Below are 16475 nucleotides of genomic sequence, written 5' to 3' on the forward strand. Positions count from 1 at the left end.
CAAGAAAAATCAGGAAGTTTGAATCCACAGTGGTAGAATGCACAGACTGGAGTTTATTTCTAGCATTTCTTTTAAAATCTTACTTGTTTTTGTATTAAAATGAAGATACAACAGTACTGTCTTAATAGTAAATATGGAAAGACGCTTTGAATTGGTTGAGTATTGCCAACAAAATTTATGTAAGTGAACACGTACATTTCTGCATGCTAGTTTCCATGGACGTGTCTTTGTGTTGATTTTGTTACCTTTTCAAGTTCGACTGTGTTGAGTAGCTTTCAGGGCCGGGGCGTGGGGGCCCATGCTGCCTACCCCCACCCCACCACAGTTTGCTGAGGAATGACCTATACTCATCATACCTATTGTTATATATCGTGTACAAGAGCTCCGCCAAGCGGGGCAATATACGCCCGAAGGGTTACATCAGAGGATGGGAGCAAAATTGACTGTTAAAGCCCAAAGGACAGGAACAACAAAGGGAAGAAATTTTTAAAAAAATTCTAAGTCCACAAAAATATATTCAAAGTCCACAAAAAAATCCTTACCAGGTATAGGTATGTCAAAATACACCTGAAAATTGGAGGTACCATCCATGTTGTACCACAGAAAAGTGGTCTTGGTTTTTCCCTACGGCCAATAATAAAAAAGTTTCAAAATAAGCTATTTATAGTAACATAAAAGGGAAGTAATTCAAAAAAAAATATCATGAGTGAACAAAAAAGGGATCTGCCAAATAAAAAGAGCACTGCAATGCAGAGCAATATACACAAAGCAAAGTCATATATGACCTTTGACCCCTAAATGTGACCTTGACCTTTAAGAGAGTCATCCAAAATATATGCTCTGCACGTCATCTCGGTGTGGTGAACATTTGTGCCAAGTTTCTTTGAAATCCTTCCAGCAGTTCAAGAGTTACAGAGCGGATACGAAACAAACTGATATGACTTTTGACCCCTAAGAATGACCTTGACCTTGAAGCGAGTCATCCGAAACATGCACTCTGCACGTGGTCTCAGTGTGGTGAACATTTGTGTCAACTGTCTTTGAAGTCCTTCAAGGGGTTCAAGAGTTATACAGAGCGGACACGAAATTGCTAACGTATACAACAGGCATATAATAATAGACACATGGAACCACACCTTTAGGGCTAGCTAAAGTGCTACAGTAGATATATTGTAATAATGTTAATCATATAGTGAGTAGTTCACGATTGTATCTTATTGAGTTTATACGTTATATATGTAAAAGACTTTTAGTAAAATAATGCAGTGTTTGTCTCTCATATAAATACACACCTGTATTTCAAAATTTTTCCAGGGGGAAATCCCCCCCGCTCCCCCTCCCCCCCCCCCCCAAATTCCCCCAATTCTAAGGAGATTTCAACACTGAAAACTAAGGCTGCTGATTACTTAAGGTTTAAGTTATATAATGTCAGCAAGCCTTGAGTGTGGCAATTGGTCTGCTGATGCGTCAAGTGTGGTGTGCTGTGTGTTGTGTGCTTGTCACCTTCCGCTTTCAGCCTCCACCGCTGGCTAGCCTTGTGAAAAAGGAGCCGAGTGCGTAAGTCTTCCCTGCCAGTACATAGCCTCTCTGCAGACAAGACCTTTTGCAGTGCCTCTGAGTTGGCGCCACACGGTAACTGAGCACCTTGCGGCCTCAGGCAGAACTGCAGGGGACTCGGAGGAGGTCTGTCCCCAGACGTGGCATGCCAGGCCCATCGGTGTGTGGACACGCCCTGATGCCTATGAACAGACCCCCAGCTATGGGACAAATAGCTCCTGTGTTTCCAGGATAGGGTTTTAACTCGGAACTAAGGGTGAGGTAATCCCCAAAGAAACCTAGAGAGTTGAAGACAGAGGTGCTCGGCATTGGCACTCTCTTAACAACCACAGCACCATGCAATATCGCTATGTCTACACAGCCATCCGGTATTCAACAACGTGGTGCTGAATCTCTGAGGTCCCTCCAGGGGATTCAGTGCCGGGCTCTGAGCCTCGACAAAGCCACCCACAGCTACTGGGGTCCCTCCTTCAATCACAACATGCAAAGAGAAGAAGGAGGAACATACCAAGAGAAGAACAATCCGCATCAACCTTTCAGGCTGATGCATTGGAATGCGGAGGGTGTCTTCAACAAGAAAGCTGAACTTGAGCATATCCTCCATGAGAAAGACATCAGGCTGTTGCATTCAGGAAACTCACCTATAGCCAGAGAAATCCTTCAAAGTCAGAGGATACCAGTGTTTCCGCTATGACAGAATTGGCAGACGAAAAGGAGGCATCATGACATTGGTCAGGAACAACATTAGCGCTGTCCAGACCAACACGCATATGGATGACTCCGAGTTCCAAGTTCTGAGCCTCAGAAAGAACGATTTCAGTTTGAAACTTGTGAACATATACTCTCCAAGTGACAAAGCTCTGTCCCTTGACAAAGTTACAACTGATGAAACCAGGTTCATCATTGTAGGAGACTTTAACAGTCACTCACAAAGCTGGGGATATGACCACCTGGATAAACTGGAGAGGAAGTGGAGACCTGCAAATGTAACAAGCTGAACCTCATCAACAAGCCAGATGATCACTCCAACATTTTACTCCAGAAACTGGCGAACAACATCAACCCCTTATCTTGCTCTATGTACTGATGACATACATGGACATGTCAAGCGGGACGTCAATGAACAACTAGGAGGTAGCGACCATCGCCCAGTCCAACTTACTATGGACGGTATAGCCTCTACTTCACCTAACATCCCCAGATGGATGGAACTACAAGAAGGCCAGGTGGACCTCTTACCAAAGTCTGAGTGATGAGCTCTGTAAAGACATCAGAGTGGAAGGTACAGACATCAACCGAGTTGTCAAAGACTTCAACGCCAGTATACTTAAGGCTGCTTACAGCGCCATTCCAAGGGGAGCAAGAAAGGACTATAAGCCATACTGGGGTGATGAGTTGGAGAATCTACAGGCAAAGTTATCAGAAGCCAGGGAGGAAGCAAAAACAATCCCTCACAAGAAAAATAACCTCTCTTCTACAGCAAGCCAAGGCCAAATTCCTCAGGCACAAACGGGAAACACAGAGGAAGAGCTGGAGAAATAAAACAGCCTCGCTCAACCTAGAGCGGATGGCCAAAAGCTGTGGAGATTGACGAGACAGTGAACGATGAAGAAACAGGAGAGCTCAGTAACTTTGGAAAGAATGGTGAACTGTTGACGGTAAACAAGCAGCAAACACTTTTGCCTCTAACTACAAAGATGTTCCAACATCCCCATCAACAGGGAACGGCAAAGGGAAGCCCGAAAAGAAAAAAGGGAAAGGCAGACAAGCCAAGTGACACCAGAATCATGAAGCAGGGTCTTAAACTGCATGAGCTACAGACAGCTCTTAGGCAGTTGAAGACAAAGAAGTCTCCTGGACCAGATGGAGTCACAAATGAAATGCGACCCATCTAGGCACTGAAGCAATTTGCAAACTCCGGAAAATTTACAACTACAGCTGGACACAAGGACTGCTTCCACAGATATGGAAAGAGGCAGTCATGATACCCATCCACAAGAAAGGGAAGGATCCAAAGAAGGCTGCAAGCTACCGCCCAATCAGCCTAACCAGCTGTGTTGGAAAGACCATGGGAGGAATTGTGAATGCATGCCTGAAGTGTACATGGAGACTTACAACCTATTTGCAACGCAACAAGCTGGCTTCAGACAATTCCGCTCCACTGAGGACCAGACCACTTATCTATCGCAAGAGATAGAGGACGCCTTCCAAGAGCAGAAAGTCGTGCTTACAGCATGGATTGATCTGCAGAGGGCGTTTGACAAAGTCTGGACTGATGGACTCCTCGTCAACTGATGAGGACTGGAGTAGGCGGTCACATGCTGAGGTGGATTAAGTCATACCTCCACAACAGGAGAGCAAGAGTCAGTTTAGAACATGCCAGCAGTATGGAAGTTCCTGTTGCGTCATGGTGTCCCACAAGGCGGAGTCTTATCCCCTACACTCTTCTTGCTTCTTCATCAATGATCGGTGTCTGAACTACCGAAAGGGTTAAGGCTGCTCTCTACGCTGACGATCTGGTGTTATGGTGTAAGGAAGAACATGCCACTACAGCCACATACAGGATGCAAGAAGCCATCAACAAGCTTTCAGCTTGGGCTGAAGATTGGTGTGTATCGATCAATACAGAGAAATCATCCACCACACTATTCTCCCTGTCGTCAAAGCAGAGGGCGGGTAAAATCAACATGGGAAATACTTCGCTGATTGAAGCAGACGAGGCAAAATACCTCGGAGTGACCTTTGACAAACGGCTAACCTGGAAGCCCCACATTAGTCAAGCAGAAGGGAAGGCCCGTAGGAAGCTTGCCATGATGCGCAAACTTGCTGGAACAACGTGGGGAGCAAATGAGCAAATACTCAAGACAGTATATCAGGGAACAGTGAGACCCCATTTAGAGTATAGCTCAACTGCCTGGTCCACTACTGCCAAAACTAACCAACAGGCTTTAGACAAGGTACAGAACCAAGCATTGCGGATCATGACAGGTGCTACAAAGTCTACACCAATCTCCTTCATGAAGAAGGTAACAGGCACACAGCCGTTACAAGACAGAAGACATGCAAAGGTTCTGCTTCAAGCAGAGAAGTTCAGGTCTTTTCAATATTATCCCATGAAAGCCAAGCTAAATGGCTACACAAAGACTCGGCTCAAACGTAGCAGCTTCGTACATGAGGCAAAGAAACTCAACCGAGAGTTCAAAACTGAGCTGAGCATACCAACGACTCCCCTAGGTAGTGAAGATAGCATAAACCCACTAGCGAATGATCTGTCCTCAGTGACTGTGATACTTGCTATTCCTCGTCTTGACCGCGGGAAGCATGAGGATGAAGGCATTCGGAAGAGCCTCAAACTTGCTATGATCAATGAAGACTATCCTCCGGACTCATGTCTATACAGACGGATCAGCCACATGCGCCGTCAAAGATGGAGGAGCAGGAGTTTTCATTCAATACCCATCTGGCAAGAGAGAAACACTACATGCAGCCACAGGAAAACACTACAGCAATTACAAGGCAGAGACTGAAGCACTCATGAAGGCCATCTCAATGGTCGAAGACTCGGCAGAACAAAGCTCCTCAGTCGTCTTTCTTACAGATGCACTGTCTGTCATGGAAGCTATGATCAACAATAAAGCTCCGCAGCTAAGCCAGGAGAAATGCAGAGCCTGAGTAATAACCCTGCAAAGTAGCACTTCAGTGGATTCCATCCCATTGTGGACTTGCAGGCAATGAAGAGGCAGACAAACTGGCTAAGCTAGGAGCTCAGTCTCAGAACAACCAACAAAACCCGTGAGTTACAAGGAGAAAGTCACCATCATCAAGGCACTAACGAGACCAAGGATGGAGGAAGATGCTTTTCATGTTCTTGATCGGTCTGAACAAGTGATGATGGTCAGGGCACAACAAGCTCAGTGCCCACATGTACAAGAAATACAGACTGACATCATCGCCAACTTGTCCATTTGGTGAAGAAGATCAGACTGCGGAGCATATACTTCAGAGATGTAAAAGGCATGACCAGGAGCGAGTTGCGACTTGGCCGATAGATACCTCAATCCACCAGAAACTGTATGGAGGCATTGAGGATCTTCGGCAAACCACAAGTTTCATCGAGGCTACTGGTCTGACAGTGTAGATGCGAACGACATGAAGAAGAAGAAGAAAGCAAGCCTTGAGAAAAAAGGTATTTTGAGTACAAATCTTTATAAGGGTTCAAGACCCTCTTGTAAATGATTTTTAACATTTCAAAATAAAAGCCAGATATCGGTATGGTCTGGTAAATAAGAAAGAAATATAAATATATACTCAAAAGATCGTGCTATGTATACAGAATAGATTACAGTTCATATACTGAAATTATCAGCTTTCAGTCAAAATTACACCACGCAGCTTTAATACTTTCAAATCGATCTCGCAATCTTCTTCAGCAGAGTTCAATATTTTAATGTTGATTGAAATGCTGCTCTTCCTATATAATAAAGGAAACTGAACATAACTGAAGCAAAGAAGTGAGTTAGAAAATCTAGAGAATTGTAAGAATAAATTCTCTATAAATAGAACGCATTTACAGTATGTGAGTTCTAGCTATTTCTATCAAAATGAGTATTGCTTCAGAAACGCACAAGTAAACACCTTTTCCACTTAAACATGTCAGGTTTCGTGTCAATATAATAAAAGTAAACAGCGAACTTCCATTGTCAGTGAACGAGTAATATAAAAATAACTTTGGCCAGATTCTATATACTGTGTCTCATAGACTTTCAACACCGTCTTAAGACAACGCTGTTATCTTGTTTTATGAAACAATTTTATGAATGTATACATTCAGACTGTGTAAGGAACTACTTTTCTAACATAAAGAGCTACTTATACTGGAACCAGCATTCTTTTTTTTCTAAACATTTATCGCGTCACGTTTACAATACGCCGTTATCTTGGCAATTTTCTTTTCAATACCTATCAATACCGTTACCTTGCACTTCTTTGCAATAAATGCATATATATATCATCAATGTACAAGAATAAATGCATCGGAAGTTCCGTGAAAGTCTTAATAGATTATACTTACTGTTTATAGACACTTTTCAGTGGAGTCCATGATTCCAGTGTGTTTTAGTTGCGAGATTCCCGTGCCTCGCGCTCCAAGGTAGCCTATCATAGCGGGCACGGTAATTAATATGCGCTAAGTACCGGGTAGGTCTGGACCTTTACGGATTGACACCGCGATGAAGGACGAATAACGCATCGGTTGGCGCTATAAGCCTAACAGTTTAAAGTACGTGTACTTCTATCCCTGTGGAATTAGACCAGTTATTCTCATTAACTTTCTATTGATTTTGAAAATACATGTACATTGATCATCAATGTGTCAAGCGTTAGGTAAGTTCTCAAATATCGTCACCAGGAGCATTGCTTCACACAAAGAGCTATAAAATAAATATTTCTTTGCTTCACACGGGAAACATCTACATCTACGGGGATACTCCCAACAATCAATTTCTGATCATAACTGGGAGGTCGGGGCAGTTGTTAAAAACATGTTGCTATGTTACATGATACATGATATGCATGTGTTAAGAGACTAAGAGCAGTAATATGTACAGCTTTGTTAAAAATAAAAACAGGATGATGACATTAGTACATATGCGAGTCTAGGTCAGATGTGAAGCACTGAAGGTTCACACTGTCCTTGATGTTATAAGGCAAGGCGTTCCAGTATCTGATCGTGATGAAATGATTAAGTTTAAATTTCTAGAGGCTGTCAGGTGGTTATGATCTACAGAGACGCGGTTGTGTGATATTTTATACAACATAATTAAAGATGCATGTATTCTTCTCTGTTCTAATGTCTGCCATTTAAGAATTTCAAGCATTGATGTTACGCTGCTTTGGTATGAGTAATCATTCATAACATATCTGGCTGCAGCTCTTTGTACCTTTTCTATCTCATATGCTAAGTTTTTCTAACATGGATGCCATATGGTGTTACAGTATTCTAATTGTGGGCGGACGTGTGTTTTATAGGCAGTTTCTTTGATATTACGGTTACTACATTGTACATTTCTTTTTATGAATCTGAGAGTGTTATTAGCTTTTGAAGATATAGTTTCAATATGTTTTTTCTAACTAAAGTCATCACTAATAGTAATCCCAAGATATTTAGCACTTTCTGTGGTTTTTAGTTCTTGATTATGTAGTTTATATGGAAAAATCATATTTTTTCTTCTTTTTTTTGGAGATTCTTATGATATCGCATTTATCAGGATTGAATTCCATAGACCATTTACGTTCCCATTCTTCTAATTTTGTCAGATCATCTTGAAGTTTGTTAGAGTCTACTAATGAGTCGATGGTGAGGTATATGATGGTATCATCAGCAAATAAGCGTATTCTACTTTTAACAGAGTCGGGAAGGTCATTGATGAAACAGAGGAAGAGACAAGGACCCAACACTGATTCTTGGGGAACTCCTGATAGAACTGGTAGAGAATCAGAGTGTGAATCTTCAACTACTACAGATTGAGAGCGATTACTAAGAAAAGATTGAATCCAAGATAAAGATGTTTTGCTGACACCAAGTTTCATGAGTTTATAGAGAAGAAGTTGATAATCGACCTTGTCGAAAGCTGTCGAGAAATCCATTACAATGAGATCTGTTTGTTTTCCAGATTGGAGATTGTCAAAAATTTCTTGTGTAAAGGATAATAGTTGAGTCTCGCAGCTATGTTTGGAACGGAAGCCATGTTGGAAAGGTGTGAGAAGATTGTTGCTGTCGAAATGGCGCATGATGTTAGAGACCATGATATGCTCCATTAGTTTGGAGGCTATGCATGTCAAGGAGATTGGCCGATAACTGCTAGCTTTATATTTAGGACCCTTTTTATATACAGGTGCAACGATAGCAGTTTTCCAGTCCTCTGGAACTATACCAGTTCTCAGTGAGTTCTGGAAGACTTTAGTGAGAAAAGGAGCTGTTTCGAGAGAAAGTTCTTTAAGTAATCTTGGTGACAGCTGATCCGGACCAGACGCCTTGTTAGGATTCAGATCCTTGAGCATTTTCAAAACACCTTCTACAGTTATATCTATATCGGTCATTTTATTTACTTGCTGAATTTTGTCACTTTCAAAAAGATTTAATTCACAAAATTGTTTAAGACTGACTGGTTTAGGTTTTGAGAAAACAGATTCAAATTGTTTGTTTAGAATTGTTGCTTTATCATATGGTTTGGTATAAGTTTTACCTTCAGATTTTAAGGGTGCTACACCATGATTGTCTGTTTTTTTATGTTTCACAAAAGAATAGAACTTTTTGTTTTTACCAGTCTCTGAGTCATTAGAAAAGATTACCGATTCTAAATATTCCCAGTATGATTTGCGTATTTCTCTTTGAATGGTGGCTTAAGAATAGTAAGTCGCTGTCTCATTTTGCTATAATGTTCTTTTCCTTTAGCGATTTTACATTTGCCTTTGTAAAAATTTAATAATGAAAACTATCATCCCCATAAAGTTTATACTGTGTTAATTTTGAAACGAAACACACCGGTTCAAGAGAGTTACTTTTCCGGTATAACCCGTAGTACATGTTTTAGCCATTCAAACGGGTACGCCTAAATAGCGGAAAACACTTTTTTTTGCAAAAAACACTTTAAATAGCAAAAAAAGCTCGGCATTTGTTTATTTCTTAATTTAATTACATGATTGTTTTTTCATATTGGAAATAAGATTAATAGACTAATAAATACGAAATATGAGCTTGATATATCGAAAATTGGTGAAGTTATTAAATGTTTTCAATGCGCACAATGAAAAAATCTTTTTCCGCTATTTTCACATTTGATATTTAATAGCAAAAAAAGTTCGGCGTTTGTTTATTTTTTAATTCATTTACATGATTGTTTTTTCATATCGTAAATAAGGTTAATAGAGTAATAAATACGAAAAATGAGCTTGATATATCGAAAATTGGTGAAGTTATTAAATGTTTTCAATGCGCACAATGAAAAAATCTTTTTCCGCTATTTTCACATTTGATATTAAATAGCAAAAAAAGTTCGGCGTTTGTTTATTTTTTAATTCATTTACATGATTGTTTTTTCATATCGTAAATAAGGTTAATAGAGTAATAAATACGAAAAATGAGCTTGATATATCGAAAATTGGTGAAGTTATTAAATGTTTTCAATGCGCATAGTGAAAAAATCTTTTTTCCGCTAATTTCACATTTGATATTTAATAGTAAAAAAAGCTCGGCGTTTGTTTATTTTTCAATTCATTTACATGTTTGTTTTTTCATATCGTAAATAAGGTTAATAGACTAATAAATACGAAAAATGAGCTTGATATATCGAAAAATGGTGAAGTTGTTAAATGTTTTCAATGCGCACAATGATAAAAATATGTTTCCGCTATTTTCACATTTGATGTTTAATAGCAAAAAAAGCTCGGCGTTTGCTTATTATATAATTTATTAACATTTTAAAGCAATAGTATCATAAATAATGTATATAGACTCATATGTACGATACTTGACCATGATATATCGAAAAATGATGATGTTATTAAATGTTTTCACAGCGCACCATGAAAAAACTTTTTTTCGCTATTTTCGCCTATGATGTTAAGTAGCAGAAAAGCTCGGCGTTTGTTTATTATTTAGTTTATCAACATGTTTTTTCATAAATATCATAAATAATGTTTATAGACTTATTTGTTCGATACTTGGCCATGATATATCGAAAAATGACGAAGATATTATATGTTAACCTGTCGTAACGCACCATGAAAAAAAATCTTTTTACGCTATTTTCGCATATGAGGTACCATAGCAAGAAAGCTCGGCGTTTGTTTATTATTCAATAAATCAACATGTTTTATTTAATTATCAGTTAGGTGAAATCCTTCCAGACTGTGATGGCTCTATTATGTGTGTTTTTAACATTGGAAGCATTTTCGACTCCCAATAACTCTTAAACGTTTTATCACCTTCTTTCACTCTCTGATCGTAATTTTCAATTTTAACATCAATAGCACCAACTTTGTAATTTAATGTGTCAATATCTTTGACTTCAGTTATTCCATTAGTACCGAAGATGTCATCTAAAATGTCATCACGCTCAGTTTTGTTGTACCCAACAGTAGCCTCCATGTAATGAGTAGCGTTCTTTTTTAGATGCCGCGTACATAAAACGTGAGTACATCCTGGGAAACAACGTTTAATTGCAGTTTTGAAGGCGAGTTCTTCATCACTTCCAATGGTCAACTTGGTAATCTCTTCATCTGTAAGATTGTCGGCAATTTGATGCATGAAATGTCTGTATGAATTTGTTGATGAATTTGTGTGGATCAATGTGGGCCCGAAGCAGATAGGGTGTGTTTTGCCGTCACGTCTTGTCACGGACATGTCTTTATAAACAGTGGGTGTTACATGAAAAGCTCCAAGATTATAAGTCTTATCTATACCTAAAACAGCACCACCTTCTACACAACAAAATCTTTTAATATCCTTTATTTGCTGGTTTGTGTATAACGTTATCAACGGAAAGTTAAGTCCTTCAGAATGTGTCACAGTTTTAACAAAATCACCTTTTTTTGTCATTTCCTCAACAGCTTGAACATGATCAGCGACATTTTGGTTTTTTTCATGTGGTGGTTTTTTCTCCTTGTTAATTGAGTATTTTAGATTTCTAAGCAATTTATCGTTTCTTTGTTTTTCTAAGTCGTCACTTTCTTCTCTATTCATTTGTCGTTCTACGGTTTTCATGGGATTTTGTTTCAGTCTTGATTTCAATTTTTTCATCACTGAGTCTTTAGTTCTAATGTACTTTACATTGCCATTCTCATTTTTAACGCGACCATGGTACTGAAGCGGCGGAAATGTTCCTACATATTCAACAACGGCAATGTTCGTTTGAATATACAACATGTTTGCTGGACATTTTTCAATCCATGTAACTCGACGTTTAAACTGTTCCTTACCGGGAGGTGATCTTTTCAGTGTCTGGTACAATCTATGAACTTCTAGTATGTTTTCTTCAGTCGGCTGTGGTTCAAAACTCACAAACTCGCGTTTTCCTTTCACTTGTTTCATTGTACCATATTTAGATTCTCGTTTCAAAATCGTCACTAATTTTCCAGCATTTTCTACATAATATGACACGGGGGTTGTGCCCTTCTCCCAAGCTCCACAGTCGTCCCACACGGTCGAGCGCTTCCCATCTTTGCGTTTTTCAACATTATCCGAGTTGTTTATCACGAAGAAGTAACCGTCTTTTCTGCCCACTGGAATTTCATTTAACACACTATGTGGTCCCTTGTGCACACTGAGTGTCTCTTTAATGTCCATGAATTTATTACCAAGAACTCCTGGGGTGAAACTTACGGATTGGGGTTCCAATAAACTTTCATCCATATTGTCATTGTCAGTGTCAATAACAGAGTTTTCAGAGCTTTCGGTGGATGTTTCCAAATTAGCCTCGTGTTTAGATCCGACATTACTGTGATAAGACGTTTCATTCTCTTCCACAATTGTTGATAGATTTTGATTGAACACCGGCGAAAATGATTCCTGTTTTCTGTTTGAGTTTGATTTTTCCTTAGACACAGTTTCTTTATGAATTTCAGGCGAATTTTTAGACACAGTTCCATTTGAATTTCGTGTTCAACTTCCGTACTTTCAGGTGTTAGTGTTTCTTCAATGATCAAATTTTCAAACCTGTTGGGTGACGCGAACGCGGTCTTTGATGTTCTTTCAGTTTTCACGTGCACTTGATCAGTTGTAACATTGTCAGATTCAGATGTAGTGTTATCTCTGTGTCTTGGCGTATCGACTAGAGCGACAAAGTGGTTTGGTGTCCATTCTTTTTTCTGTTTCCTAGACACGGCGAATGTATTTGGTTCCGGTTTCACTGTATGTGTCCACATAATGGTTATTTGTTTGTCCGGATCGGCGAATGGTGCGCGAAACTTTTGGTTCAGTGCGCGGAATGCAATATGCTTGTAGCCATTTATGGCCGGGTAAACACATTCAATTGGAATATTCAGAACGTTAGCGAGTGCCATTATTCTCCACACTGATGAGTATGATCAAGGCTTTGCACAGTCAACACAGTCTTTCTCATAATCCGGAGAAATTAATTCTAACCTGGGAAACTGAGCGTGATTCTTAATTTTTCTTCCATTTGTAACCATTTCTAAGCAACACCTATATTTTAATTCCACACACATTGATTCATCACCTACTAACAAAGTAGAAACGGCGTTGAATAGACAATCACCATCACCGGTTGTGAACAAGGCTGCTTTAGAAGTTGGGTGATACTGCGACAGTATGAAGTTAGACACAGAATCTTGCTCATGCTGGCTGAAATCTGAGTGAAGCTCCGAATGGACTGGTGTACATTTCATGAACAGAACCTCTCGTCTTACGGCGGTTTTCAATCTTTTCAATCCCTGTTTAGCGGTCTGTAAGATATAAAAAAATGTTTTAAATATGTTGAAAATATTTTAACCTCATAACCACATAAGATAATTTGAAAAAAAATGAATGGCCAAGGCGCGTTGCTCTTTTGTCAAAGTTCATAATTTTATATATGTTACCTTTCTGTGATGTTTAATAAAAATTTGTCATAATTATGTAAATCACTCTAATGTGGAAATAAATATTAACTTAATAATAATAATTCAATAGATATACACTTGAAGGATATGCGGGAAGTAACAATATACTATAATAAGAAAAACACATGGATGCACGGTAAATCAATAAGGTGTCATGTAGTAAAGTAAACTTGAAAAAATTGAAATCATCCATAATGCGAATTTTCCACATATCTCGAAATTTAGTTGTTGTTTCTTTTCCCATCGAATGACGAAAAGTTCCTATTTCATTTTACTTATTATTTATAAAATAAAGGGATGAGAAGATTGCTGTCAAAGTCCGCAAAAGACTAGTTTCAATTTAAATCAAATACATGAGATAAAAATACATGTACATGTTATATTGCCCACAGATAATACGTAATTTTTCTTCTTGACTCTGTAACGTTATAGTAATAATACTATTATACTATATGTGTTGTACAAATGTCGTTTCCAATACGTTCTAATATTTGGTACCATAAGCTACAAAAATATTGTAGAATAACAAAATTAAATCACAAAATTTCTTACCTCGCACTTAATACAATCCGTTTTGCAGTTTTCACTGCACACATAACAAGATAATTTTGATTTTGACATTTTGATGCAAAAGCAAAAAGGATGAGAACATAAGTAAAATGCACTATATATGAACATTCATAATTGTTATTACTCTTTTAATTTTAATTCCTTTTTGAATAATTTTGTAAAAAGAAACTATCTACTTTCAAGCTCCGAGGACAATCATAAGTAAAACGTGCGTTAAATAAACAAGTGATTAGGGGGATGTTCATTTCCCAGGGAAACATATTAGCACTCCAGCATGTCAATAATTAATAGTCATCTGCAAATTGGATACTCAGTTAGTGGTCAGCCAGATATATTTATCTTGCATATTAATTACCATCACATGTGTTTTATGGTTTGGCTTGATGTTATCAGTCCTTTCTTTTTTCAAGATAAAAAGAGATTAAGGAAACGATGATTTCTGGAAATGGATGGTCATGTTTGCTTCCAGTAATCACTGGGTAATAAAACAAATGAAACGATGATTCTTAATAACCTGACATGCTATGACCACCTACCACTACCAACATCCCCAATAGGCCACATAATCCAATCACACATAATTAGATACTGATTAAACATAATTTTATCAACCGTCCTTTAATCATAAATCCGTAAATCAATTATCAAAAATACTTACTTACCAAATTTGGCATCCTTTTCATTTCATATATATCACCTTATTAACATTAATTACGATAATTTAAATTTAATTCAAATATTAAACAAATGCCGGCTTTTGTTTGCTATTCTACATTATAGGTAACCACAGCGGCAAAAAAAAAAAGAAAAAAATTTTTTTTTGTTTCATGATGCTGGTCAAGTATCGTATATATATATGAGTCTATTAACATTATTTACGATATATATATATATATATATATATATATATATATATATATATATATATATATATATATATATATATATATATATAAAACAATAAAACATGTCAATAAATTAAAGAATAACGAAATCCGAGCTTATTATTGCTATTAAACTTAATGGGCGAAAAAAAATTTCACGGTGCGTTTTGAAAACATTTAATAACTTCATCATTTTTCGGTGTATATAGCTAAAATTTCATATATTAGGCTTTATTAGCATTATTTACGATACGAAAAAACAACCATGTCTATAATTTAAAAAAATAAACGAACGCACAGCTATTATTGCTATTAAACATCATAGGCGAGAATAGCGAAAGAAGATTTTTACATGGTGCGTTTCGAAAACATTTAATTACTTCATCATTTTTCGGTGTATATAGCTAAAATTTCGTATAGTAGGCTTTATTAAAGGGAATTCCTATAGTTTTTTATGCGCATCTTTCTGCGCAGCCGACACTTTCTATGGAAAACTGAACTGAAGTCAACATTTGTTGAAACATGTTACAGACAATCTTAAATATGAGGAATTTTGAATGAAATAACATTTTTGATAAGTTATATCAGTAATCAAATGTTGATACTGGTTTATGTTGTATTGAAAAGTATCATGCCTGACAGGTATCTTGCTATTTTTGTGGTTGTGTTTTCACATCGCATTTTAGTACAAAGACAGTGTTGTTCATATAATGTAAGATAATTGACTTAGTACTGATAAGACAATATCACCTTTCAGATTATTTAGTATTCAATTATAGAAAGAATTAAGAATTTTTAAAACTTTTTTTTAACTTTTAGCAGACATACATGTAATCAATTTGGCCAGGTTCGCGTCATTTCCGTCCGAACAGGTGTTGTATTCTAGCGGTCTTGACATAAAATTTAGCCTGGTGACCCATACATTTTTAGCCATTTTTATGCTCACAATACAATTATCTATACAAAAGAAGAAAAAGAAAAAATTCTATGAAAGAGTTTTTTCAAAATTAAAAAAATATTCTTCACTATGGGTATTTTTCATTGAAAAAAGTTCACAAAAGTAAATATGAAACAATATTTATTTTCATTTGTACCCATTATTGTAAGGATAGAGTATTACAAATATGACTATGATATCAAATAAGTATATAATAAAATCTGTAAAAAGAAAAAAACTGTATTGTGCTGCCTGGATGTATATTTTGGTTAGTATTTATAAAAAAGCAGAAAATTATGAAAATGTTGAAAAATCGCTGGCAGTTTCAGCAACAGTGGGTGTGTTCAAAACAATTTTTCACAAAAACAAGCCTGGTGACCTATTGTTTTTATTTGTTCATTGTTTTCAGCACAAATTTTCCTATCATATATGTGAATTTAAAAAAAATTCTATGAAAGGAAAAAAACTATAGGAATTCTCTTTAACATTATTTCCGATATGAAAAAACAATCATGTCAATAAATTAAGAAAGAAACAAATGCTGAGCTTTTTTTGCTATTAAACTTCATAGGCGAAAATAGCGGAAAAAGATTTTTACATGGTGCGCTTTGAAAACATTTAATAACGTCATCATTTTTTAGTATACATAGCTAAAATTTCGTATAGTAGGCTTTATTAACATTATTTACGATATGAAAAAACAATCATGTCAATAAATTAAGAAATAAACAAATGCTGAACTTTTTTTGCTATTAAACTTCATAGGCGAAAATAGCGGAAAAAGATTTTTACATGGTGCGCTTTGAAAACATTTAATAACTTCATCATTTTTCGGTATACATAGCTAAAATTTCGTATAGAGTCTAGTAGGCTTTATTAACATTATTTACGATATGAAAAAAAAAAAC

The sequence above is a fragment of the Mercenaria mercenaria genome, chromosome 2, assembly GCF_021730395.1.
Source record: "Mercenaria mercenaria strain notata chromosome 2, MADL_Memer_1, whole genome shotgun sequence".
Lineage (NCBI taxonomy): Eukaryota > Metazoa > Mollusca > Bivalvia > Venerida > Veneridae > Mercenaria > Mercenaria mercenaria.